We start from the raw sequence: 6,460 nt of genomic DNA, 5'->3' as shown, positions 1-6,460 counted from the left end.
TTTTTCTTCAAACTAAAAAGTCGATTCGATTAATTTCAATCGAATCATACAATAAGGACCGTTTAACCTGCCATGCGTAAATTTAACTATGCCTCTAAATATCTATACAAAAGAAGAAAAACAAAACAAAAAAAAAAAAAAATATAGTAGAAATATGTACCTAATTAACGACGTCTGTCAAATAATAAACATAAATAAACAATAATATGTCACTAGATCTTATAACAACATCACAATCAGCCTTGTATTGAATTAGAAATTCGCTAGTATATAAAACTTCTAGAATGAGAATTGCAATCTTTTAGAAATCACCCTTCACAATTTTGCCGCTCAAAGAAATATATACGACACGAGAAAAAATAAAAAGAAAAAAAAAAAACAAAAAAAAAAAAAACGAAAACACTGAACAACCTATTTTCAAGCTAATCTGTGAATATTTGTATGATATGAAATATATGATATTGTATACATATATATTACGCAATAAGAATGAAAACGTGCTTCAGTGAAAAACGTCTATATACGAATATTAAATTATAAATACACCCGTATATGTATATCGGGTAGCCCAATCATGGGGAAGTGTCTGGGCGACCTGATCATAATATATATTCACACATCATTATACAACGTTCACATTTCAGCTTTTCGTTATGTTTTCCACATTATATACGGTGGATAATTTCGTATTACGACGGTACGAATAATTAGAGCCAAAGCTTTTTTTCTCACCGCTGCACCCTTCACTTTATATCACTTGTATTATCTACATGACTATAAACGCAATTTTTATTATGATTAATTATTATTATATATATAAAATATATACTATACGTATAGACTTGCGCAATTTAAACTGTTGGATTAATTTTTTCTAGAGCTATTTATATACCTATTATTATTATTATAGATACGGCGATATTATAACGACGTATAATATACAATATGTATATATATATACATATGCTATACTATTCATAGAAACTTCTAGTCCAATTCGTGTCTGTGATTGACATTGTTACGCGGTATAAATAATCACATCAAATCACTCTATATTATATTATATAAATGATGAAAACTTACTAGAGAAATGTAGCGAGACAGAAAGACAATTGAATCATGATCCGATGAGCAGAAATTTTGCTACCTTATGAAATATGAATAAATAAACAAAACAGACGTACTCTGTATGTAATATAGAGAATCTTGAAGAAAGAAATTCAGACACTGATTCTGCTTGAATATACATAAATACGAATCGATGATAGAACTCGGGTTTCAGAAATATATACAGGCGATTAGCCGTAACTAGTTTCGTATTTATGCCTGAGAAATTAATATTTCCAACAAGCTCCATTACCTGCATTATACCTATACTATGCCAATGTCGCGCGAAAACTTTTGTGACACAGTCTATTTCAGTCTGAAGATTACTTTATACTATAATAGAAAAAATATAAAGTATATAGATGAATAGATATAGTTTGGACCATAAAAATGGAAAGTAAATTGATGATATTAGCTATAATACATTTATTTACGTATACTATATATTGAGGTGTGTAAACAAAAAAAGATTATTTATTTTTCTTATAACTGGTTCAAAAGTTTCATTTAGATATAAAGATACCCCTGTTAAAATTCCAGCTCTTAATATTAACATTAAGAGGATGCGCATCGCACTTTTCTATCTGTCGTAAGAATGACACGGGAAAAATCTTTTTTATAACTAGGTAACGATACGTCGTACAGAAAACTCACGGATATATTTTTTTATTCAACTTCAACGCTCTACAAAAAAGGTCTCGTATCATTTTACGATAAATCTACTCTTTCAAAAGTTACTCAAGGTACTTGAATAATGTTTAACCTCAAATAACTTTTGAAAGAGTAAATTTATTATAAAATGATAAGAGACCTTTTTTGTAGAACGTTCCATTCGCTGTAAAAACATGTCTGTGAATTTTTTGTACGGCGCATCCTTAGCTAGTTATTGAGATCAAGAGGAGCAGAGACCATTTTCCTCCTGGAAAATAGAAAAGTGCAATGCGCGACCTCTTAACGTTAATATTAAGAACTCAAATTTTAACGCACGTATTTTTGTAGCTAAATGAAACTTTCGAACCTGTTTCCGAGAGAAAAAAAAATTTCTTTCGACACACCCTAGTATATGTATATAATATTGATTCTACGTAAATACAATCCATGATTTGTATTAGATATTAGTTTTAAGAATTTCACGTATTATATTATAATAACGAAGACGATTATATATTATTATAGATTCCCAGCTAACGATATTATATAATTCTATAATATACTACATGCGTCATAGAGAAAGAAAAAATATGAAAAAAAATGCTTAATACCACGTGATATACATAATACTGTGTAGCTGAATATACAATATACACATTATAGCGAATTTAATTAAGAAGAAGAGAATAAAAAACAATAACCTTCGCGTAACGCGTGTGTAACGATAAAGTAACTTCATAGGGCGTAACAAGATTATTATACCTATAGCTATCAGCCTAGTGGACCCGAGTCCCTCTTTTTTCACTTCTCGTATTTTATATATATATAATATAAAACTAACACGCGTTATTATATAATTGTGTGACATTCTCGATTACATAGACTTATTGTTAGTCTCCTTAGTATCATAGTTCTTTATATATTATATATATATATATATATATATATATATATATATATATTCATATACTACTTTAGCTTACAAAACTGCGTATTTAAAGACCTCGTATATTATATCGTAATAACCACTCTTTGAATCAATTTTAATAAAATCATAATACATAACACGATATGCTGTGCAAATTTTAACCACCCACGTTACTTTCAATAGCCTAACCTTTTTTTCCCTTACACCTCCGACATACCTCGCAAATACTAACGACAAGATTCTCCGTTATCGCTGTACACTCTGCGATTTTTATCCCCGTGGATTGGCTGCCAGCCTGACAATGCCGCACTTTCTCTCAGAACTAAAAAGTATCGCATCAACGCGCAACAGGCACGGTCAACTGAAGCTTGAAAACTCAGTTGTTGGTAAAAAAAAATTGATCGAAGAGCTGCGAGCTTCGCACATCGAGATTGCTTTATACTTTTTTACATACCGATTACGAAATCGCTAAGCAAAAGGCACGATCGATCGATTAGCATTATCAGGGTGGCGACAATTTTGCTCAAGTATAATATTCCTTAACTTTTCTCCTGACTTTTCCCGTCAAAAAATTTAGAAGTCCCTGACGTTTACCCACGGAACTTGGGTGATGATGGGCCTGTATGCCTTTACGGCCAAAAAATCCAGAAGTTATGCACCGTGAATATATAAATTTGGTTCTAAAAAACACGTAATATTGCTTCGTTTCACATGAATAATTACAAATTGATCGATACCATTTCCGAAAGGTGGCTTAGCTGAATTTACGAAGCATAGCTGAAGATTGAAAACAATTTATAAAAAAAGTGCATTCTTCCCTATGGTACATCATAATTCCCTGACTTTTTCCGACGGACAAAGTTCCCCGACTATTCCGGGTTTCCCCAGTGTTCCCGATTTGTCGCCACCCTGATTATCAATCATCGAGCAGAAGACGCGTCCGATTCCCGTGATTAATCTACGCGCAAAATGGCGCGACCGATTAACCTGTCGAAAAACCTTAAATATCTAGGACTTGTCGCAAAATTCTGTAGAAATCCAATCCGTATCTGTGTCTTTTTGAATCCGACACATTGCGATGCGAATTGGTCTTCGGAGATGCGAGTCAAGTCTGGGAGGGAGGTTGGAGGGCATGCATTATTGTGTGGCGTGGCGGTCGGCGGTCCTCTTCGACGCGAAGTCTTCGAGCTCAGCATCTCTCCCCATCTAGCGTACCACGGAACGCGATAGATGGTCCAGAGATGCGTTTTGCCCATTCAGACGATCACAGAGATCAATCGAGTGAAATGGTTATCGACAATGACTAAATAATTAAATTGAACAACGACTGGAAAATGATTGCAGAGCGACAAGAAATGGGTAATTGAACCTCGTTAAAACTTGAAGGCTCACTAATAGTTTGGAGACTCTGATACCGAGTCTTTCGCGTGCTTCTAGAGGAAAATCACTGTGATCGTTTGACGCTGTGGATTACAAAAGTTAGTAACATCACGGTACATCGCGACCTTCCTACCCTTGTCTGATTCCCAACGGAACCACCCAACGGAAATGTTGAAAAGAGATTCTCACGCACTTCTACATACATTAAGCCTCGCGACGGATCCCAAAACGACCACATACCTACCCGATTACCTATATTCGATCTAAACGATTCTCCATTCTTTCCAACACACATCATTCTTCCTCATTTGCGCCGTGGTCACTGTGACTTACTTTTTCGTTGGTTACCTGTCGGGAGCAAAATGTTTTTGTACCGTAGTCAGCGAAAGTACTATTTTAGTGATTGCTGGCTGACTATCGGTACATCAACCTTTTGTAAAATGGATTAAAAACATCCTGTATGATAATCAGCATTTTTCTAAGCGAGCTAAGCCTGTGGTTGTACGACAGTTGCAGAGTATTAAAAAATTGAAAATGATTCAAAATATATCGTGCAAGTTGAATATGTTACGTTGTGCCAGACTTTGAAATGTAAACAATCATTGGAATATGTTTAAGCCTCAGGCGTATCCAGCACTTAAACGACGTGATTTGAAAATTCAAACATACGTAGGTAATCATATCTGTAGCTAAACATACATGTTTTCGCGAATATCGAGTAAGTGATGGTAACCTGTCGCGATGCTCATTCCACATTCGGCAACGTGCAAAATTTCTAACTTTGAGTGACTACGGTAAAATAGGTCAACTGCAGCAAAAAAAAATAAAAATTATCCAACTTGAAGTCAAGCATCGTTGCGATCATGAATGAGCCTGTCCATGCAGGTAAGAAATCGAACATTCATATAACAATTGTTACCGCCACGCCACGTGATGGAGGAGTCCCAGGGAAATACCCGTAACCTAACGCATGCAAACTCACCAACGTTGCTGAGTAATGGAGAAGTTACTCGGATGTCTCTGCTTAACTCTGAAAAAGCGAAAAAGGAAGTTCGAATTAATTTCGTAAAGAGTGCGGAACCTGTTATGCAATAGATTCATAGTTTTTGTACTCATACCTATCGCTACATTTTCTTGCATTTATTCATGCTTCGTTAACATAAAAATTCAGATGCAATCGTACCATCTCGAGTTATTGAACTAGTATTTAAAAAATATTCTCACCTTCTCATGGCTGCTCCCATACTTCACACCTTGCTCACGTTACATCTGTCCTGGTCTGGTGTTGAAGTCTCACTAGATGCACTGAAATGACAATGAGACAGAAAATTCAGGTACATCATTTATTCAGTTAGAGTTCATGCGGCTATAGGCTGTCTGTGTTAACAATCTATTTTTTTTTTGATAAAATCATGGATTTTTTTTTGTGCGTGTATAAGTTAACTTTAAAATTAGCTAATCGGAGGCATAGATACCACAAATGAATTGAATATGTGAGTAGAAATCAATATCAGAAATAATGGACGATTAAAAGTCACTGGGTAAATAAATCAATCATTTCGATTACACACCTTTCATTGTTATTCATTGAAGTCATTTGGTTTTATTATCACTTCGTTTTAAATAATCAGTTGATCGGGTTACTGAATTCAGATCATTGCCAACTGCAATCAACAGTGCTGAAGATGGTTTAGTTCTGTATAATCAGGGGTAAAAAGAAAACAATATTTCGTTAGTATTGTATCTTGAAAATGTGTCTCCGTTTAATAGCGCTGAAATCATACTAATATTTTTAACAAATATTTATACTATATGGAAGTAATAGTAATATTTTTCAACGCAGAAAACGGATTATGATTGTACTATAAAATAGTTCGATTGTTTACCTGTATTTCTTCACTCAGAGGTAGTACAATTTGTTCGGTTTTCGTATAACTTTTCTTACGTAAGATTTGTCGCTCAGGACACGTAATTCGGACAGTTTCTAATTTTGACTGATGTTACAGCAGTTAATTCTTCTAATGAGGTAAACCATGAGAATGCACTGTCAATATTTCACCTCCAAAATCTACAAACACGTAATTCAAGCTGCTTAGATTTCTCATAAACGTAATAAAAGGCCTGAATAACAATCCACGATAAAAAAATTGCTTGCATTTTATACATTCGAACGCATCACTTCGTCATTACTTCCAAGATACGCAGCATTATATATAAGAATGTATATAATAATTATATAAAAGAATTTGATAAAATACGCAATGCAGGCTCACAGTATCGATCCGCAAGAAGAAATTCGAAAGAATTGGATACAACTGTCGATTCGGAACTTGCATGAATACTCGCAACGGCATAGTACATAAATTAATACTTACAGAGGCTTATTTACGATGA

This window comes from Neodiprion fabricii, chromosome 1 (genome assembly GCF_021155785.1).
Source record: "Neodiprion fabricii isolate iyNeoFabr1 chromosome 1, iyNeoFabr1.1, whole genome shotgun sequence".
NCBI classification, from domain to species: Eukaryota; Metazoa; Arthropoda; class Insecta; order Hymenoptera; family Diprionidae; genus Neodiprion; species Neodiprion fabricii.
Note: the sequence above shows the minus strand (reverse complement) of the source record.